The sequence below is a fragment of the Cynocephalus volans genome, chromosome X, assembly GCF_027409185.1.
Source record: "Cynocephalus volans isolate mCynVol1 chromosome X, mCynVol1.pri, whole genome shotgun sequence".
Classification (NCBI taxonomy): Eukaryota; Metazoa; Chordata; class Mammalia; order Dermoptera; family Cynocephalidae; genus Cynocephalus; species Cynocephalus volans.
In genome coordinates, this window is record NC_084478.1 from 11,469,123 (window position 1) to 11,491,967 (window position 22,845).

The 22,845-nt window shown below is 50.9% G+C and overlaps 1 pseudogene; it reads left to right on the forward strand.

Annotated features, from left to right (window-relative positions):
• Positions 1-1,364: 1,364 nt before the first annotated feature.
• Positions 1,365-20,593, forward strand: LOC134366912 (F-box-like/WD repeat-containing protein TBL1X; annotated as a pseudogene).
• The last annotated feature ends 2,252 nt before the right edge of the window (positions 20,594-22,845 follow it).

A 22,845-nucleotide genomic window follows, 5' to 3' on the forward strand; every position in this document is an offset into this window, starting at 1 on the left:
CACCCAGATTCTCTTGTATCCACTCCCACCTTCTAGATTGGGGTTGTGCCATTTTGATAGAAATTTTGAAAGTCAGTTATTTGGGTTTTAAACAGTTCCCTTCACCTCCCTGGCCGCTTCATCTGTGCTCTCGGGATTCAGCTGAGTCCCACGGATGAGTCCACGTGTCCCAGCTCTGTCCTGCCTTCCTCCTCTCCTGCCTCAAGTTCAGAGCACACAAAAATGTGTTTGTCCGTCCACCAGGCAGCACCCTGAGCACTGCGGGTTTCATGTGATGCGAGTATTTGGAAAGCACGTCTTACTTTTAAGTGTGTACAGAAATTTTTTTGATAGTACCAGAGAATCAATCGAAGGATGTTCAGACAAAAATGTGAATCAGAGGCTCAGACTGGAGCTCACTCGGGAGAGCGTGGTGCTGACAACACCAAGTCAAGGGTGATCCCCTTACCGGTCATCTTTCAAAAATACAAAAACTGTGAATCAGAACTAAACGAGGTCATTGTCGGTTGTATCGTGGCTGTATTCGGTCTAAACCCTGAGCCCAGGGCGTCGTTTCAAGTAGCTGCAAGTGCTTATTTTATTAGATCAGATGGGCACGTGCACCAGGAAGGAAATCCTGAATGCTGCAGGCATCTCTAAATCGGGGCCGATGCTTCCAAAGACTTACTCCTTCCACAAAAGTGGGTACTAAGAGATTCCACACTTGCCGTGGCACCGGGCAGGGTTTCTCCTGCTCAGCACTTGGTACATTTGAGGCTGGACCCTGCTCTGTGGTGGGGACTGTCCTGTGCACTGGAGGATGTGGACCAGCATGCCTGGTCTCCACCCACCAGCTGCCAGTAGACCCCCCGCCAAGTGGTGACAATGAAAAATGTCTCCAGTCATTCCCTGATGTCCCCCAAGGAGACAAAATTACTCCCCCCATACACACACCCCTGCCCCTGTTGAGAATCCTTGCATCAGGGATATAGCACTTTTGTCTTGGAATAAAGGACACACGTTCACATGTCCTTAATGCCCCAGTTCAGGTTGACACTTAGCAAATATCAGGTCTCCCTCGGGACAGCCATCATACCTAGTTCTTCATCGACGGTTCCCCTTGTCCACCTCCCAGTCCTTGGCCCACCGTGGAGTCCCTCTGCCCTGCCCCTACAGTCCGGGCACCTGCTTGATGCCGCCGACCCCCGACCCCAGCCCCTGAGCTCCCAGGCGTCTCAGTTTCTGGGCCACCTTCCTGCACCTCTCCCACCCGGAAGGCAGAGTCTGGTCCTGGAGGTCCTCTTTTGTGGGTGCTGACGGCTGCCCTTGGCTTACTTTCCCAGGATGGCACGGTGTTTGACGGCTGCCCCATAGAGTCCCTGTCCCTGATAGACGCCGTGATGCCCGACGTGGTGCAGACACGGCAGCAGGCGTTCCGCGAGAAGCTCGCGCAGCAGCAGGCCAGTGCGGCTGCCGCAGCGGCAGCAGCAGCCCCGGCAGCCCTGGCAGCAGTTTCCCAGCAAAATCCACCAAAGAACGGAGAGGCCACGGTCAACGGGGAGGAGAACGGAGCACACGCAATAAGTAAGTGTGGGGCTTCTGGCGCTATATTGTGCTTCTAAAGCTGGGCGAATGCAACGACTTCTTAGAGATCTGCCCGCTGTCAACTTCTCACCAGTTGTTTTCCAGTGCTTGCTTACTGTCTGGCCGGAAGACCTTCACGTTCCCTGGTTGTCTCCAAAATCCTTAGACCCGACCTTCTCGACACCCATCCTGGATTTTATGAAATCCTGCTGCCCTGCTCCTGAGAGCTCACGTGTAACAGGGACAAGTACCAGATGCTCACTGTCCAACACGAGCAAGTGTCTCTCTCAGCCTTCCATGCAGAGGGTTTTCAGCCAAATTATGGTCTAGTAGTCGAGCCCATGGTCAGTGCAAGGGCACCACGCCCCGGACACCAGGCATCATCTTACTTGGTCATTGCGAAACCCCGGGAGGTTAGACCTGTTAGCTAATGGCCCAAGAGTAGGCAGCAGATGAGTCAGAGCTCGACAGTCATATCATAAAACTTGCTCAGGCCCGGTGCACCTTCCACCAACTAACTCCCACATCAGAAAATCTATTTAAAACTAGAACAACAGAGACAAAAGAGGTGCCCTGTCCTGGGACCCACAGCCAGAATGCAAGGCATGCCTGTGCCCCATCCAGGACCTGAGCCATTCTGCCACCCCTCTGGTCTGAGGTCGGCTCCTTACCCGTTCCCCGTCTCTGGTCTGTTGCTCTGGAGGCTGTTCCCTGCTGTGGCCGTGGGAGTGGGAGTTCTTTTGCCCAGGCTGGGTCTGGGCACTGACCCCTGCCCCAGGGAGCCCAGCCTCCTTCTCTTGCTCGTGCACGTTGCTAATACACCCTGGCTCACTGCTCTTAAGTTCTGCAGCAGCCGCCTCGACCCCCTTCTCAGCACCTCACACCTGGTCTGCAGAACAGCCTGTCGGGGCTGGAGCATGCCACGGCTGCCTGTGGATAAGTGAGCAGGTGACGGCCTCCTCTGCACGCCTCTACAGAGTCCCAGGCCCCCACTGCACGGCTGGCTAGGACGCCAGCTGTCCTCTCGCCATCACCAGGGGATGGATCCACCAAACGTTGAAGATCATTTTGCTTTTCTTCATCTTCTCCCAGCCACATGGGAACTTGGGAAGCATATAAGAAGTAGCATTTTTTCATAGCCCCACTGTTCCTGAGGGTAGGCTGTGAAGATTTTGTGTCAGGCTTCTCAATCCAAGCAGGGTCACCAGGCATTTTCATATTTTTATGTGTTGACCCAGAAGCAGTGGATCTTAGGTTACCTGCCACTGAGAAGTGAGTCCTTCTCTTCCTGGGTTTTTCCACCAAAATACCTGAACAAGAAGATGTAACAGCAGACTCAGCTCTACACTGCATTACAAAAATGTCAGCTGCTGCTGACTGTGTGCTGGTTAGACTGGACCGCTGCCTTCTCTTTCCCGTAAAGCAGGGGCTACTAAACTTTCCCTAAGGGGCCAGACAGTGGCTGTCACAGGCGTTCAGGGCCAGGCAGTCTCTGTCACAGTGACCCAACTCTGTCTTGAAATGCAGAAGCAGCTGTCCTCCTCTGCTCGGGCTACTGTGACAGAGCACCGCAGATCTGTGGCAGAAATAGCAGGCATTTCTCCCTGCAGGCCTGGATGCTGCAAGTCCGAGCTCCAGGCGAGGCAGGCTGGTTCCTCCTGAGTCCTCTCTCCTTGGCTAGTAGACACCATCTTCTCACTGTGTCCTCACATGGTCGTCCCTCTGTGTGTGTCTGTGTCCTAATCTCCTCTTCTTATAAGGACATCAGTCGTATTGGATTAAAACCCACTCTAGCAAGCTCATTTTACCTTAATCACCTCTTTAAAGACCCCATCCCCAAATACAGCCACTGTCTGAGGTACTGGGGACACGGTTCATCCCGTAACAGTCGCTGCAGGTAATGCATAAATATGTGGGCGTCAGTAAATAACTTAAACATTATTTATGAGGAGAGGCTGCAGCAGGCTAGATTTTGGCCCATGGGTCATAGTTGACTGGCCCCAGTTTTATGGAATAAATTAGTGTATTCCTCACTCAAATTTGAAGACTGGCAAAATACAAAGAGACATAAAATACCCAATCACACAAAGCCATGATTTAGTTATAATCATCAGAGATGGTATCGCCTAGTACATAAAAACAAGGTGTTCCTAAAACAGAAGCCCCCTGAGAATGAGTTTCTTTTGTATTGATAAGCCACGTGCCTTTTTGTGTTTCCTACAACAGATAATCACTCGAAACCCATGGAAATTGACGGGGACGTTGAGATTCCACCCAACAAAGCCACAGTCCTTCGGGGCCATGAGTCCGAGGTGTTCATTTCTGCCTGGAACCCTGTCAGCGATCTGCTGGCTTCTGGGTGAGGATGTCAGGTTGGGGACGCTCCAGGGTCAGGGGAACCCCTGCTCGTCTCTGGCATTCTGCCTCAAGGGACACGTGCTGTTGTCTGACCTCGTGTGTCACGTCTTCCCGACATGAGCAGATCCCGAGCGGGTCCTGTGCACTCCACAGCTCTGTGTGTCTCGGATTGTGAAGTCGGCATTCCTCACCGTGTTCTCCATGGGATGGGGAGCAAAGACATTTAAAACTGCTAAATGCAGAGATGGCGAGGAGGGGGGGTGCATGGGAGGGGTGGAAAGAGCTGTACCCACCAAGAGCCAACGTGCGCGTGTTTTTATTCTGCAGGTCTGGAGACTCGACGGCCAGGATATGGAACCTTAATGAACACAGCAACGGGGACTCCACCGAGCTTGTATTGAGGCACTGTATACGGGAGGGGGACACGATGTCCCCAGTAACAAAGATGTCACCTCGCTGGACTGGAACGTAAGCATCTTCCACCCCCCAGGCCCCTTGAAATGTCAGGGTGCGGTGGCCCTGCCCTGAGCTGCGGGCTCACAGGTGCCCTCCATCTCCAAGAGCTCCTGCTGAGGCCATGGCGGGCACAGAATGAGCTGGGTGTTGGGTGGCCGTGCCTTCCCATGGTCAGCACACATGAGCGAGTCGAGCCTGATGGCTCTGTGAGGGGGACCTCACAGCGTGAAGGCGGGACCCTGGGAAGGCTCAGCTGGGGAGCTGTGACAAGCAGCCAGGAAAGAAAACTTTCCACCTTGAGAGCTCAGGACCAGCTGCTATGTGCATTTATACATGGGTCACACGCCGTTCAACTTCTTTTTGCTTTCTGCAAAGTCTTAGGATGACTTTCTGTAGGTATTTTAAATTCTGTCCTTAATTAGACAGCACACAAGGTGAGTGGTTCCAGTGTGGCTTTCTCGCTTCCTGGTCCACATGCCTTGCATTTAATTTAACAGCAGTGTGTGCTGAAGTAGTCAGAGATGACCCGTTAGTCTCTTAATGTGGCATCAGTTATCGGCTTAGGAATATTCTAGACTTGGGATCCTGGCGAGTTCTGTGTGCTTTTCTGGTGCCACCACTACTAAGCTGCTTCTGTGGGTTTGTGTCTCTTTCTGGCCTGCAGAGCGATGGGACACTTCTGGCCACAGGTTCATACGACGGTTTTGCAAGGATATGGACGGAAGATGGTAAGTCCTGCGTCTGTCGTGTTGGGGTTGGACAGGACCTGCTTCTGTATGTAACCGTGAAGTGAACAGACCATGACTTTGAAGTCAACATGTTTGTCTGTATTTTTTTGACATAACAGGTAACCTGGCCAGCACCTTAGGCCAACATAAAGGCCCCATCTTTGCCTTGAAATGGAATAAAAAGGGGAATTATATTTTGAGTGCTGGTGTAGACAAAGTGAGTATTAACTTAAAACACATACTTTCAATCTATACATGTTTATTTTCAGTCTCCAGATAACATGGTGTTTTCTTTGAATTCTTAGGCTTTCTCCTTCCCCTTAAGAAATCAAAAGGACCTGTATAGGTTTTGCTTTTGTAATTTTGATCTTGGTGTTAATTTATAGCACATAATCTCTGTCAGTATATTCCACTGTTCTACAGACCTCTGTGCAAAGTGTCCCTTCTTTTGAGGTTCATAGTTCAGTGATAAAGAGAGGAAAATCTCCAGACTGTGTTTATCAATGGCTGGACAGAGCAGGTGGTGTGGGTGTGCTCTGTGTAAACTTTCACCCCTAGAGTGATGTTAGTGACACAGACTGTTCTCTTAGCAGACTTCTGCTTTCCTAATTTGATAAGCTCCTGCTTCCCACTGTGGACTGCACATTTCCCGAGCAGGAGTAAAACGGACCTAGGGACAGGGCACTGTCCCCTGACAGGCCACGGAGCCAAAGTGGGACTCCCTTGCTCTGCACTTGGGCAGGGCTGCCAGAGAGACGTGATGGCATTAGAGACAGGTGCCTCTCGAAACCATCCTGGGGTGGAAGATCCCAGAACAAAGAGGAAGGAGACATAGAACCATTCCCCCACAGAAACTACACTGGTTTCATGACAGTTTGACAACTTTACTCTGTTACTGCTTTCTGTTCATTCAAGTTGTAAAATTTAATATAAAATAATAAACGAACTCTAAACATCATCACACTCTTGGAGAAGTCATGGGTGCACTTGGCAGGGTACAGCCCACACAGGCCATAACTGGCCCATCACCTGTTCTTTTAAATAAAGTTTTATTGATACACAGCCACTCCCATTTGTTGAGAATTGTCGGTGGCTGCTTTCACGCCTTAGTGGCCGAGTTGAACAGTTGCAACAGAAGACCATTGGCCCTCAAAGCTTAAGGTATTTACCAGGTGGCCCTTAATAGAAAAAGAGTGCCAGCACCTGTATGTGGATATAACTGTGTAGGTCAGTGAATCATTTGTTCCTTTTCTCTATATTTAAGCCAAGAAACTCTTCATTCGGACTTGGGAGCCTAATTTATTATAATATAAGAAAAGATAAGCTGCTGTGGTTGACACACTAAATGTGTCATGTAACTACCATCAAATTTTTCCCAAGATGTTCTAGTTCAAATAATACGCATACACAGCACTCTGTCATGCCTTCAGCAGGCCATCGGTAACTGCCACTTGAATTATGAAAATAATTCATGAAAATGATCGCTAACATTTACAGCAAGCACTTTACTACTATGTGTGCTAACCCATCCGATACTCTCAAGATGGAGGCAGGCATTAGTATGATCAATCCCATTTTACAGAGGAAGAACTGGAGCCCCAGAGAGGTTTATTAACTTGTCTAGTGACACACAGCTGGTGCAGCGTGGAGGAGGATCAGGCCGCGGCTTACCAGTAACTCTGCCCTCCGACTTGCCGAGCATTCTAAATCGTTTCCTGGCCTCCTTCCCACCTGGCGGATCTTTTATTTTACATTCATTTGTGTGTTTCTCACCAATTATTTATTTTGACTCTACCAGGTGATGGACTGTACGATCAGTAAAAATGCATATTTGGAATCATGTTAGTCTTTTGGGCCATATATGTCCCTCTTTACTCCTTAGTCAACCATGGCAGGAATAATAACAGTGTCCTTGAACATAATACCCATGGAGAAAATGTAATTTATGAGGATGCTGGTGTGACCCTCAGTGTATGCTTAACCCAAAGTGACGAAAATATATTTCACATTCCCAAAGCTTTTGGGAAATGTTTTCTTCGGTTCAATGTATATTTAACATAAATGTCAACTAAATGTTCCAGTGACTGATTGTAGTATGTGAAATTGTATCAGACATTTGTGAGTTTACTTACAGTTTGACCCTTGAACACAGCACAGGTCCACTTATACATGGAACTTTTTTGGTCTGGTAAATACTGCACAGTGATATAAATGTATTTTTCTCTTCCTTGTGATTTTCTTAATAACATTTTCTTTTCTCTAGCTTATTTTATTGTAAGAATACAGTATATAATATATATAACATAGAAAACATGTTTTAATTGAATGTTAATGTTATTGGTAAGGCGTCATATCAATAGTCGGCTATTAGTAGTTAAGTTTTGGGGAAGGCAAGAGTTACACGTGGATTTTCAACTGTGTCCGGGTCGGTACCCTAACCCGCACGTTGTTCAAGGACCGATTGTACTCACAATATATAAACCACATTTGTTTGTGCTTGACAAATTAAGAAAACAGTTGCAGACAAACAGTGACAGGTGGTCTAGAGCTGACCCCAAATGTAGGAATACCATGTTTCAAAGACACTTGCTGCTCTGAGTGTTTCCTCTGAATGTTTCTACAATCAACCCAAAACATAACCAGTTCTTAAAACGAAATCTTTATGAAGTCTCACTGACAGACAGGTGTAAAGTTTCCAATGACGTTGAAAATTCCGGTTAATGAAGACTTAATTCCAATGGTATTTATGGAGCTGCCCCTGGCTGCTGCTTTAAGTATGTTCCTAGCATCAGTAAGTTCATCAGAATTCATGATTTACTTTGTGTTCCAAGGTGCCGATCACCGTTTTCCTTACTGTAGACCCATAAATCAGCGCCTGACCCGGGCGTAATCCGATGGCTTTGCCACATCTCGTGGTCCTGGTTCATGGAGGGTCGGTCAGGGGAATTTCCAGAAATGTCTGTTTGTGCAGCTCTTCATTTGGAAAACTGCTGAAAAGACATTTAGATATGTTTTGTTACAGGTTTTTTAGCGTTTTGGGATGAGGGGGAATCACCACTGATTTGGGTAGTTTTCTCAGGTATCAGTTAAGGCTGCTGTGTCCGCTGCAGTTGCCACCAGCTCGTGTGGATGTAGCTCATCACATGTGGCCGTCCAAACTGCTGTGTGTAAAACACGCTGTGATTCCAAGCCCTAGGATGGGGGGCAAGAAAGAATGTCAGATACCTCATTAATATTTTTCTATACTGATTACATGTTGAAACAATAGTATTTTGGCAATATTGGAGTGAAATAAAATACACTGTTAATGAATTGTACCAGTTTCTTTTTTCTTTTTAATGTGGTGACTGTAAAATTAAAAATTAGTGTAGTGACTCACATGATACCTCTATGGGACAGTGCGAGGCAGTTAGCTTATTTGGGGAGAGCAAGGTGTCACACCAAGGTCAAGGTTCAGATGCCCTTACCAGCCAGCCACTAAAAACCCCAAAACTACAGAGAAAAGAACACACCCCTCTGCTTCACCTTCTCCTAATAATATGACCTCTCCTCGTCCTGAACTTCCTACAGCTTCCCTGAAAAATTAAAGGAATAGCTCTATTGGACTGTGCTGGTTTAGAAGGAATAAGGGCCCACTGTCTTTTCTTGCATGATGCATTTTTCGTGAGAAAACTTTGCAAGAAGAATAATTACTAACTTTTTCCTTTGTTTGCGGAGCGCAGACAACAATCATTTGGGATGCCCACACAGGAGAAGCCAAACAACAGTTTCCTTTCCATTCAGGTGAGGTTTGTTTTGATTTCGTAATTTAAAAGTCATGATTCAGAGTTCTGTGAAATGTCCCTTAAAGTAATTGTGAACGCACAGAGGGAGCAGCCTGTGGAACCTCGCTGGTGGGAAGGAGACCCATTTCGTGTTAAGTGTTGTCGTTCAGGTTTGCAAGGTACAGATGCCTCAACACCCACCTGCTCCCGAGTCTGGAAACACGACTGTGAACCAGCCAAAGAGCCAGGGCAGGCTTCTCTGTCCTGCTGCTCCAGGAGGGCTGCTGTGTTGGGGTCCCCGAGACCACTCCGTGTTTGGCGGTCTGCTGGGTGGACACACAGGACTCAGCATACACAGCTAAGACTTCTTGTGGGAATGGATACAAAGCAACATCAGCAAAGGGAAAAGGCATGAGGGATGAAGTCCCGGGGAGAACAGACGTGAGCTCCCAGGGGAGTCGCACGGGATCTGCTTAATTCCCCCAGAAGTCAGCTGTCTTCCAGGGAAGCCCATTAGAGACTTGGTGCTGAGGGTTTTCAGCTCCCTCTCCCCCTTGCTGTTCCTTCCCGAGCCCCCCTCCTCCAGCCGTCACCTCTCACTTGATGCGTAAATGCCTCTAGGGAGTGTTCCAGTGGGACTGCCTCAGGGGAGCAGAGACTATACAGACATGAGCGGTGCATGGCCACGAGGTCCCCGGAGTGCCAAGTGATCACTTGAGCAAGTGGGTGCCTGAGAGGAGGTCAGAGCAGCCGCCCTCAGCCGCAGACCCGCTCCCTGTAACTGGACAGGCATGAGGCTTGGAGGCCACAGGTACAACAGCCGTGGGGACTAACACATCTGTACCCCTTCTCTGGCTGGTAGCTGTGCTGATGGCCTGAGATGGCTTGTCTCACTCCACGCTCAGCGTCCCCTGAGGGCTTGACAGAACATCCCTGTGTGCAGCTGAGACCCCAGGACCTGCCTGAGGGACAGAACAAGGATGGAGTCTGGCTGCTCTGACTTCGCCACCCTGGTCTTTACATGTTCTTCCAACATCTTGGGGCACTGGGCTCTGAGGACAGAACGAGGGCTGGGCTTTTAACAATGGTCCTGGGCATTTCGGTGCATTGGAAAGTGGCTGGATTTCCCGCTGCCGTCCCAGCAAAGAATCCAGAAAGGAGAGAATGAGACCGTAACTAAACTGCAGAATTAGTTAACCTTTGTATTGTTCCCATCGTCGTTACTTCTGAGGTCCCTTCAGGGGCAGGGCTCACACTAGAACAAGGAGTAGGGAAAGGCGGGACATGGAGAGGTCTAGTGGGGAGTGACCAGAGGCCAGTCACCTCAAAACCCTCAGCAGAGCAGAGGGTCTCTTGGACTCAGGGAGGGTGTTCATCACGAGTCCTGAACCTTTCACCCAATTTCATCCCTAATATGGGATTCTTGTTGACACTAATTATCCCCGAATCCATGGGATGCATTAATGGGTTGCAGGAGGTTTTTTAATTGGGGTGTCTTGAGCACAGGCTATGAAATCTTTTTCCTCTTCTTTTTTCTCCTCTCTCTGTGAAAACAAATCAAACAGGCCCACCATGGTGATACTGCTCAAGCAGGAAGGTGCGGGGGCAGGCAGCCGGCACACCTCACCTGCCCTTTCTCACCTGTGCCGTGGGAGCAAGAGCTGCTGCATGCCATGGGGCACAGAAAGGGCCACGGGGCCTCTCTCCAGAGGCATCTTGTCGTCCCTGCAAATGTGGGAGGAGAGGGTCTTTAAGGTCTTTGAAAGTAAGAGTCTGTTCACGCGGGAATATGTTTTATCGTGTTACTAGATATGGCTTCTCCACCGTGCTGTTAATTGTTCTAAGTCAGCCGAGCTCTGCACAGTTGATAAATGTCAGCGTCCTCCCTGTCTTTCCTGCTCCACAGCCCCTGCTCTTGACGTGGACTGGCAGCACAACACTACCTTTGCCTCCTGCAGCACAGACATGTGTATTCATGTATGCAGACTCGGCTGTGACCGCCCGGTCAAAACCTTCCAAGGACACACAGTAAGTGGGACTTCTGAGTTTCAGACTTGAGTTCATGAGAATGTGATGTGGGAGCCTTTTTATATTTTTTACCTAGAATCAAAAGATGCTGTGACAGCAGACCAGTTCCTCTGCAGATCTTTGCTCTTGAGCTGCCACAGCTACCCTAGGCAGTTGGATTAACCCAGTGGCGGGAAGGCAGTGAGAAAAAGTGACCCTGAGGTGATCTAGATGTTGGACTTTGCGGCAAAGGCTATGAAAAAACTGTACGAGGATATAAAGGAAAAGATGCTTGTAATAAGTAAATAGATGGGGAGTGTCAGCAGAGAATGGAAATACTATGTTTCTAAAAAGCAAATGGAAATTGGAGAACCGAGAAGCACAATATCTGAAACCAAAATCTTATTAGACGAGTGTAACAGCAGGCTGGAGATTGCAAAAGCAAGGTTAGTGAACCAGAACGGAGATCATAGAATGGCCAATTTGAAGAACAGAAAAGACTGAAAAAATGAGTGGAGGCTTATGGACGTATGGGACAATATTAAACATATATCTGTGTTATATGGGTAGAAAAAAGAGAACGGAACAGGAAAATTACTTGAAGCGACAGTGGCCACATTTTACTAAATTTGGTGGAAAACATCAACATTCAATCCAAGAAGCTGAGCAGACCCCATGCAGAACATCTAGAAAGATATCTGTACACCTAGGCATGTGGTCAGCAAACACTAAAACCAATGATAAAGAGAAAGTCATAAAAGCAACCAGAGGCTGAAAAAATAATCTCATCATATACCAGAAAAGAACAATATGAGCAGCAGCTGACTTACCAGATTTTTTAGCAAAGCACGTGAGGCTCTTCCCAGTCTTTCCCCTGCAGATCCCTCTAGTGTCCAAAAAACCCCCCATTCCTCAGTTCTCCTGGAAGACCCGTGTGGTCGAGCCCCTCACACCTCATCTCAGCCCCTCCTGAAATGCTTCCCTGCCTTAAACTCTCACAGCCTCCACCTTACACCCCCTCACCATGTCCCTGGTCTGACACAAAATCCTTTCCATCTTCCACGACCCCATTCAGATGTCCTCTGGATTCCCTGGGGAGAATTCATGGCTCCCACCTGGGCTCTCTCATGCGGCTTCTTGTTTATTCTCACCAGCACCCAGAATGTCATTAGATGTTGGGGATCCCCTGTTAAAGCAGAGGGGTCTGATCAAAGCCCCTGGGGAGTTCCCATCATGCCACCAATTTAAGGGAATTCAGTTCCATTGTCCTCAGTGCCTGCGCCTTTCCCTAGTACCCACCAGTCTCAGCTCCCGGCCCAATGTGTCCCTGCTTCCAAAAGAAGGTGCTTTTGGAGCACAGGCATCCATTGTCCCGTGAATATCTGGCTGTGGTTACAAATGGACACTTGCTTTTTCTGGTCTAAACTTGTTTCTCCTCTAACCCTGGATGATCTGCAAACTTTTAATAGCGCTGCCCGCAGTCTGTGCGTGCTGTAGGGTACAAAGTCACATAGCTATGTGATTTCCAGCTGCCGTGCCCAGGACTTTACCACCGTGCCACCACTTGGCTCTTTAAATGGGTCTCCTTGTGGCTAATCGTTTGGAACAAGCCTCAAGCTAAATGTGGCTGAACCTACTTCTTCCTGAGACTTCTGAGCTGCTTCTCGATGCTTCCCAGGAATTGTGACTTGGGCTGGGAGTGGCGGGTGGGTGGGGTTGGCACTCCATTCCCAGGAGGGTTCAGCTGGAGACAGTTCATGGTGACTGGCTCCAAATTCCTGGGCCCCAAGAAACCTGCCCATCGATTCTCCTCTCAGCAGCCGCAGCCAGAACCAGCTGCCCTTGTGCATTTACACACGCCCACACTCCCACACATGCATGCACACTCACACCTCCACACTCGGCACATGCACACACACACATACATGCATACACACTCGCACACACGCAGGCACACTCATATGAGTGCACATGCACACAAAGTCATGCACACTCATGTACACTTGCACACACATACGTGCACACACACATCTGCACAGTCACACTCAGGTCCACACATTATCCCCTCTCCAGTCTGACACCTTCATCCTCCCCTGGCTCACAGGAGCCCACTCCTTGGACTCACATGCATGCCCACTCACACTCCTGGACACTCACGTCCACATATGCACACCAGCATACATGGCTACATGCTCAGACACATGTCCATGTATTCATACACATCCATGCACTTACACACGTCTGCACACTCACACACACCTGGGCACTCACACGCACCTCTGCGCACATGCTGCTCTCCAGTCTGACCCTTTCATCCTCCCCTGGCTCACACAGGAGCCCACTCCCTGGACTCCAGGCTTTCTTCCTCCCTTTTCCCAGGCCATCCGTGCCATGTGGAACACTGATGTGGCCCTGTCACTTCTTTGCTTCTCACCCTTCAGAACTCAGTTTCCTTAAAAAGTAGTGTGACCGTATAATTTATCTTCCAAACCAGAGTCCTTAGGAGTGTGAAATTATTTAGAAAATGAATTATGAGTGATGAAGTTAGTTAATTTTTGGGCTGGGACAGCAGGCATAATATTGTGGGATTGTCCTGAGCAGATGGGGCCCTACAGTCACCCTAAGGAAAAGCCCCTTGTGGGTGCACCTTCTCCTTGGTCTCCATGTGCGGCACAGTGTTCCTCTGCCACAGGCTGTTCCTTTGTAGAACCATGTTCCCTGTGTGTCCCCCTCTCCCTTGCCTGCCGGGTACATTTGCCTTTGTCCCCCAGGGCTTAGCCTCAGGGTCTCGGGGCCCTGGTGGCCCTGAGGAACAGTCCTGCTCCTTTGTGCACCCAGCATGCTGAGCTGCCTGGTAGAACTCCCCTGCCCTTTGTATTACCAGGCTGTTTGCACTGGAGCTCAAGACCCTTGGGTGGGTTTTGTTTCTCCCGGGTGTTCTCACAGAGCCACCCTCTGGGCTCTGGCGTGTGCTCGTGCACTTGGGGCACACGGGCCTCCTGTTCCCCGTGGAACCCCACCGTGGCTGAGGGGCTTCGTTTGTCTGCATTGACACCCGTCCACCGCCACTCGCCAGAAAAATGTAGCAGATTTAGATAGAAGGAGTAGCTGTTGCATTAAAAATGCACAGGGAAGTGATTTCCATGTCCAGTTTTAAAAACAGCTGAGGTTTTGGTGTTTTTATTTGCTGCCTATATTGTATGTGAATTCTTCATTTGCTTCCTTCTTAGTATGGAATTTTTTCCCTTCAAGAAATATTGATGAGGGTGGCTGCTCATTTGTGGTATATGCCTGTGCTTTTATATAAATGAAAAAGGCAAAGTGAGAAAAAGGAAAATGCATGGCCTCCCGGGCTCTGTGCTTTGCTTTCGGGGAAAGTCCCAGGTGGCCGGTCAGCAGGATGACAGAATCTTGCTCCCCCTGGAGGATGGCCAGCAGGATGACAGAATGCTCCTGCCCCCTGGTGGATGGTAGGCAAGATGACAGAATGCTTCTGCCCTCTGGAGGATGGCCAGCAGGATGACAGAACGCTACTGCCCCCTGGTGGATGGTAGGCAAGATGACAGAATGCTTCTGCCCTCTGGAGGATGGCCAGCAGGATGACAGAGCACTACTGCCCCCTGGTGGATGGTAGGCAAGATGACAGAATCTTGCTCCCCCTGGAGGATGGCCAGCAGGATGACAGAACGCTACTGCCCCCTGGTGGATGGTAGGCAAGATGACAGAATGCTTCTGCCCTCTGGAGGATGGCCAGCAGGATGACAGAACGCTACTGCCCCCTGGTGGATGGTAGGCAGGTTGACAGAATGCTTCTGCCCTCTGGAGGATGGCCAGCAGGATGACAGAGCACTACTGCCCCCTGGTGGATGGTAGGCAAGATGACAGAATCTTGCTCCCCCTGGAGCATGGCCAGCAGGATGACAGAACACTACTGACCCCACCAGCAGTCTCTGGTGGACCGTAGGCAGGATGAGAGAGTGCTACTGACCACTTGTGTACAGCTGCTGGGATGACAGGGCGCTGCTACCCCCTTGTGGACAGCTACTGGGATGACAGAGCGCTATTGCCCCTGGTGGATGGCAGGATGACAGAACACTACTGCCCCCAGGTGAACGGTAGGCAGGATGAGAGTGCTACTGCCCCCTTGAGGACAGCCACTGGGATGACAGAGCACTACTGTCCCCGGGTGGACTGTAGGCAGGAAGAGAGGGTGCTACTGCCCCCTTGAGGACAGACACTGGCATTACAGAGCACTATTGCCCCCGGTGGATGGTCACCCAGATGATAGAGCACTATTGCCCCCTGGTGGACGGTAGGCAAGAAGAGAGAGTGCTACTGCCCCCTGGTGGACGGTAGGTAGGAAGAGAGGGTGCTACTGCCCCCTTGAGGACAGCCACTGGGATTACAGAGCACTATTGCCCCCAGTGGATGGTCAGCCAGATGATAGAGCACTATTGCCCCCTGGTGGACGGTAGGCAAGAAGAGAGAGTGCTACTGCACCCTGGTGGACGGTAGGCAGGAAGAGAGGGTGCTGCTGCCCCCTTGAGGACAGCCACTGAGATTACAGAGCACTATTGCCCCTGCTGGATGGTCAGCTAGATGATAGAGCACTATTGCCCCCTGGTGGACGGTAGGCAGGAAGAGAGGGTGCTACTGCCCCCTTGAGGACAGCCACTGGGATTACAGAGCACTATTGCCCCTGCTGGATGGTCAGCCAGATGATAGAGCACTATTGCCCCCTGGTGGACGGTAGGCAAGAAGAGAGAGTGCTACTGCCCCCTGGTGGACGGTAGGCAGGAAGAGAGGGTGCTACTGACCCCTTGAGGACAGCCACTGGGATTACAGAGCACTATTGCCCCCGGTGGATAGTCAGCCAGATGATAGAGCACTATTGCCCCCTGGTGGACGGTAGGCAAGAAGAGAGAGTGCTACTGCCCCCTGGTGGACGGTAGGCAGGAAGAGGGGGTGCTACTGCCCCCTTGAGGACAGCCACTGGGATTACAGAGTACTATTGCCCCCGGTGGATGGTCAGCCAGATGATAGAGCACTATTGCCCCCTGGTGGACGGTAGGCAAGAAGAGAGAGTGCTACTGCCCCCTGGTGGACGGTAGGCAGGAAGAAAGTGTGCTACTGCCCCTTTGTGGACAGCCACTGGGATGACAGAGCACTATTGCCCCCTGGTGGACGGTAGGCAAGAAGAGAGTGCTAATGCCCCCTGGTGGATGGTAGGCAGGAAGAGAGGGTCTTACTGCCCCCTTGTGGACAGCCACTGGGATGACAGAGCACTACTGCCCCCTGGTGGACGGTAGGCAGGATGAGAGAGTGCTACTGCTCCCTTGAGGACAGCCACGGGGGTTACAGAGCACTATTGCCCCTGGTGGGTGGTCGGCTGGATGATAGAGCACTATTGCCCCCTGGTGGACGGTAGGCAAGAAGAGAGTGCTAATGCCCCCTGGTGGATGGTAGGCAGGAAGAGAGGGTCTTACTGCCCCCTTGTGGACAGCCACTGGGATGACAGAGCACTACTGCCCCCTGGTGGACGGTAGGCAGAATGAGAGAGTGCTACTGCTCCCTTGAGGACAGCCACGGGGGTTACAGAGCACTATTGCCCCTGGTGGGTGGTCGGCTGGATGATAGAGCACTATTGCCCCCTGGTGGACAGCCGCTGGGATGACAGAGCACTATTGCCCCCTGGTGGATGGTCGGCCGGATGACAGAGTGCTTCTGCCCCCTGCTGGACGGTAAGCAGGATGAGAAAGTACTACTGCCCACTTGTGGACAGCTGCTGGGATTACAGAGCACTATTGCCCCTGGTGGATGGTCGGCTGGATGACAGAGCACTGTTGCCCCCTGGTGGATGGTCGGCCGGATGACAGAGTGCTTCTGCCCCGTGCTGGATGGTAAGCAGGATGAGAAAGTACTACTGCCCACTTGTGGACAGCTGCTGGGATGACAGAGCACTGTTGCCCCCTGGTGGACGGCAGGTTGACAGAGTGCTACTGCCCCCTGGTGGACGGCCACCATGATGTCAGAGCGCTACTGTCCCCTGGTAGACAGCCACTGGGTCTGATCTCAGGCCTTGATTTCTTTTGCAAACCCATTTTATCTTTCAGAATGAAGCCAATGCTATCAAATGGGATCCTTCTGGAATGTTGCTAGCATCCTGCTCTGATGACATGACATTAAAGGTAAAGTTAGCATCTGTAGGGATGAGCTGTTTAACCCTAAACAGCCCCCAGTCCTCAACGCAAGTCTCACATTCCCTGTTCCTTTGGGGGTTATCTGTATTGAGTCCTCTTCCTTCCTCGGTAATTTGTCCCATTACTGACTGTCAGATTAGCTCTCGCCCAGTGAACTCTGATGTACCAGTCGAGGGTCCTGCTAGGAGTCCCAGCCCTTCCTGGGCAATGACCTGCAGTTTTTCCAGTGGGACACTCCAATGGCTTGTGTACAGTTCACAGCCAGCAGTCTCTTGACTCACTGGAGGGACATAGCTTGCTCATGTTGTTACCACTGTGTTCCCAAGATCTGGAGCATGAAGCAGGACACGTGTGTGCATGACCTGCAAGCTCACAGCAAAGAGATATACACCATCAAGTGGAGTCCAACTGGGCCGGCCACCAGCAACACCAACTCCAACATCATGCTGGAGACGTAAGGACAGGACCCCTGCACAGCCCAGCCTCGGCTCCTGAACGCAGCCTGGCCCGCTGTCACTGAGTCAACAGCACAGCAGCAGAACTTCCTCATACGGGGAGAGAACAGGACGTTTTGCTGGAGCATTGAACTTCGTAGCTCCCTTTTGAAGGGGCCAAGATAGAACTTTTAAGTAAGGCTGGGAGAAGGCACGTGTTGGGAGGGCTTCAGGCACTTGGCTTTGCTGAAGGTTTTCCTGACAGCAGAGAAAGGAAAGGGAAAGAGTTCACCTCGGACCTTGGGCTTGGTTTATTCGTTCAACTCAGGGCTTCTAGGGGCAGGAATTTCAAGCAGGGATAAAGGTTCCCCCAGCCACAGCCAGACTTGACCTGACATTTTATATAGTGAGTCCTCTAAGACACCAGCTTGGGAGGGAGCGGAGTGGCCAGCCAGTCACCGCCAGAATTGGGAAGAGGGGTTATAAGTGACAAAGGTGGCCTCCCCAAAACCACGTGGCTTTAGGCTTCATTCAAGAGCATTATTGTGCCCTGATGCTCGCCAGACCCCATTAAGAGTAGAACGTTCCACTCTCGTTATTTCAGGAAGAACTTTTAGAAGATCAAGCTAAAGAGATTCTGCGACCGAATGCCGAGCTCCTTAGGGGTCTGAAAACCAGGATCTGGACCCATGAAATGTGGATGTCCCCTTAGCCTACAAGAGAGGAGAGTTAAGGGGAATGTTTGGGTACCAGGAGGCAGCATCGGGTTATTCTGTGTAGCTGCAGAGAGAGGGTAGTGACAGGCGGGCACACACCTCCTGTAAGCGGAGAACGCCTGCCACCTGCCTCTGGGGCAGCGGGAGCCAGCCGGCCACGCCAGGAGCGAGCAGCTTGTTGAAAGTGCTCAGCCCAACCAAGCTTGTTTCTTAGAAAAGACTGGAACGAATCCCTGTATCAGCCGAGTGGTTGAACAGAACAACACAAAGGCCATAATTCTCTTATTTCATGTAATTGTCCTAAAAGCCACTTAAACTACTACGATACAGCACCGCGTGCTATAATCATGTATTGGTGACTTGGGAGGTCCTTTTGTGTCACGTGTTACCCGTTAGGAACATAAATGACCCTTTAGTCAGCACACACGAAAAGGACAGGGTGGTACCAGCCCTGTAGAGAAAAAGAAAGCCAGATAGCAGGTTTGCGATATGTACTTTATTTTAAATTTGAAAATAACTGGAATTTGCAGCTCTCAGCAATGTGGTCGAATGTGTAGATGTGACTGTGTTTTAATTCCTGTTGGCTTAAAAATTTTATAAATATTTATTCACTCTATTCGCTGTTTTTCCAAACCTGGCTATCTGCATTTGTTGGTAACAATAGAAGTTTTTCAATGTAAGAGCATCTTAGAAAACTTGATAAATATTCCACAAAAGTATTTACCATTTATATCTTGAAACAAATGCAGAAACATAGGAACGTGGGTATCAATTTGCTTTCGGAATAACAGCACCAAAAGTTGTTTGTTTTGTGACGATGGCTTTGTTTTCACTGCATCTGAGCTGCATTTTAAGAGGAGAAGCTCACTGATCTGGACCTAGAAGCGGGGAGAGAGAGACGGGTCCTGTGAGGTGTGGCCCGTGTTGGAGGGACGTGTGCTAAACGCCCGCGTGCTCAGGTGATAACGTGTCCCCTCCGTCTCCGCAGTGCTTCGTTTGACTCCACGGTCCGGCTGTGGGATGTGGAGCGAGGGGTTTGTATCCACACGCTGACCAAACACCAGGAACCTGTCTACAGTGTCGCTTTTAGCCCCGACGGGAAGTACTTGGCCAGCGGCTCCTTTGACAAGTGTGTCCATATCTGGAATACTCAGGTAATCTCTTGACCCTCGGGGTTGAGTCCTTTGCAAAGTATTGCCCGAGTAGCTGTGTTTGCAGTGACCTGGGCTCAGAACAGCCACTGGGGAACCGGTGCTCAGGAATGAGCTGCCGCCCCCCATGGAGAGCCCTTGCCCGAGCTGTCTGTCCAGCTCCGCCTGGCAGCGCCCTTGCCCGGGACACACACCCAGGGCCACTCCCTCCCCAGGAAAGGTGTCTGCTTCTGCTGTCCTCAGGGCTCACAGCTCCAAGCAAGACATCTTGGAGACGTCCCTCCTTGGAGGAGCTACCACCTTCTTTTCCCCTTTATGAGCAGCTCCCCGCTGTCCCCGAGACCCGTGCAGCACCTGGGCGGGCAGCCGGGCTGCACCCCGTGTGGTAAGCGCTGGTCACTGTGCTTTCTCCGCAGAGTGGCAGTCTCGTCCACAGCTACCGAGGCACCCGTGGCATCTTCGAGGTGTGCTGGAACGCTCGTGGGGACAAAGTGGGCGCCAGCGCCGCCGATGGCTCCGTAAGCAGTGCTCGAGTTGGCAGGGGCAAGCGTGGGGTCGGGGCAAGCCGGGGTGGCACTCGGCAAGGCTCAGCTCGTGCGCGGGGACCGCTTGGGGTGGCCCCACATCTGGGAGTGGCCCTCGCTTCAGCCCTTGCAGAATGTCCTTCTGGTCAACATTTCCTGGATGAAATTGGGGTGCTCTGCCCCTCTGAGGACATTAGGCAACACCTGGAGGCCTGTTGGGCTGTCACTGCTTGGGTTTGGGGGGCTCCTGGCATCTCCTGGGTGGAACCCAGAGATGCAGCACAACCTCCTCCCATGCACAGCACAGCATTGACCTCGAAGGCCAGGGTCCCCAAATGTTCTCAGAGGCCTTGCTCTTAGGCCTAAGCTGCCACCTACCTCGCCATGTAGGCATCTGGCTGTGGCTCCTGCTGCTGGCACTGTCACTCTGCCACGTCGACCTTAGTCCTTGTCCTGGTGTTTCCCCCAGTGCTCTTTGCTTGAGTTTGGTTGGTCAGGTGTGCAGGCACTAGCCTGTTCTTGGAGCTTCTCTGACCTTCATCACTGTGTTCCAATAAAACTTTATTCATAAAAATCGGTGGTTGACCACCGTCTACCGACCCCTGCTCTAAAGGCACGTTTGTGTCATCTCTTGAGATAACAGGTGCCTCTGTCTTTCCCTCCAGGTGTGTGTTTTAGATCTGCGGAAGTAAACACAAAATATTATAGAAAAACTCAAGAGTTCTAGTGGACCAGCAGAGAACGTGTGGGTCTTGGCCCTCTCCAGACACCATTCTGTCAGCTCCAAAACTGTACAAACTTGACTTGCGTTAGAGTGTACTTGGAAATCAACTCGTCCCTGGCCACAGGAGTCTGTAAGTTTTCGTAATCTTCATCAAGAAGTTCCAAAACAAACAAGCAAAATCAAAAGCATCAGTCATATCAGAGGGGGAAGAGTGGTCTCCACCCAGAACATTCAGCCCAGGAAACAGGAAGCTAGACGTGCACGGTGTGGTTTCCATCCGGAAGAGGCTCTGATGGCTGAACGGAAAACAAGAAAAAAGGAAGCTGTGCCAAAAAAACAAAAACAAAAAAACAAAACAAAGAAGCAAAATGCTGTGATAAACCAGAAGGGGAAACGTCCTCTCCTCACGCTGGTGTTTTCTTTCCCCTGACAATTGGGACACTACAGCTGCTCTGGCAAAGGATGTTCAAAGACCAGTTTGTACCGATGCGATGTGCAACTTTGTAATCCCAACACTTTCTATTTTCTAGAATCTTCTTTGTTCTGTGGTTTTTCTATCAGCTGGAATTCTGTTGTCTGGGGGCCTTTGGTCTGAGATGGAAACTGTTTTGGGTTTGTTGCGTCTTCCGTCTGTTGTTCCTGACCCCTCCACCTTTTCCCCTTGTCTGCTGTGGTCTGGCTTTTCAGGACCCCTCGGTCGACGCAGCCACATGGACACGGTGACAGAAGTCTCCAGTGGACAGCTTCCTCCCTCCCTCTGTCCCCTCCTCCGTCCCGCCCTCCTTGCCCCTACCCCTCCTCACCCTTCTCAGTCCCGTCCTCAGAGTTGCTTCAGATCTTAGGTCTCAAGGACAGTTTGGGCACATAATAAGTGCTTTATGTTAAGAAGGCAGGGCAGGGGGACTTTTTACAGGAGAAAAAGAAAATGACTTATAAGAGAAAGAGCCTGGAGTATTTTTGGGGAAAAAAAAATATTTTTATGTTAAAACAATTTAAAAATCCTAAAATGGCCATCAGACATAGAGAGCTGTGTGTGATTCATAGTCTAGAAAAGCTGTCAGGAGACACAGGCAGGGCCCGAGGTGGCTTCCCCCGTTCCCTTCAGCTCCACAGGTGGTCAGGAAACTGGGTGGGAAGGGTCAGTCCTATGGGTGAGCAGCGGGTGGCTCTGTGGCCCGCCGGGAGGACGAAGAACCACGTGGCCTCTTTCGGGGTGGGTGACCTTAGCGGCTGGCAGGACGGTGTGCTCTGACCCTGAGGACGCGTCCCCAGAACCAAGAGGCACCGAAGCCATCGAAAGCCACAGCTCGGCTCGCCGGGGCCGCAGCTGCCTCCTCCCCACAGCGGCGTCGTTTCTCCAAGTGTGGGCCAGGCCAGTCCTTGCAAAGCTGACGTCAGGGCTCCAGGGCGTCACTTGGTCTAATGATGACAAAAGGATGGGCAAAAGGCAGCGTTGCAGCCCCAACGGCGAACGCTGTAGGCAGAGCGTCACTGATCGTTTCTGCTGTCTTTATCATTTCCTTCTCTCACACGAGACTAGGAGAAAGAGGGTTTTTTAAAAGAATGAATCTTTTTAGTGTTTTTTAAAAATTAAACAAGGCTTTGAATTCCTAGAAAAGTTTCCTTTCATTGGATCGGGTGACCTCTGTGCTCGTATTGTCACAACCCGACACTGGCTTACCTTTGAAATCAGCAACGGGGGCAAGGACCGACAGCTGGGGCCCGTCTCTCATCGGCGTCCTGTGGGCCAGGGAAGATCTGAGGACGGTGGCAGGCCTGTGGCCGCAGTGGCGGTGGCGGCTGGCAGTGGTGGTTTCACTGGTGTGTGTTCCTTCCAGCCACGAGACCGTGTTATTCAGGGGGCGGCACCCCTCTTTGGAGCCGAAAACTGACATCTGGGAAGGGCAGGGGCTTCCTAGAGAACTTGGAATGGGCCGGGACCAGCTACCAAAGCCAAGGGGCGTCGGTCATTCCCGGGTCATTCACTGGCCTCCACATGGGCCTGTGAATTATTCAAGCCCAGAAAGTGCTCTGTTTCCAAGTAAGGCTTTATTGGGGCTCTGTCACCTGAACACTTAGTGAAGAAGGCCGAAGTCCCATGGAGTAACCACACCCGTGTCTGAAGACAGCCGGCACCCCCAGACTCACCGCTGATTCCTGTCCCCAGAGTGTGTGAGGTTTGGGGGGCAGCGTGTCGGGGTCCAGATGAAGACCAACCCC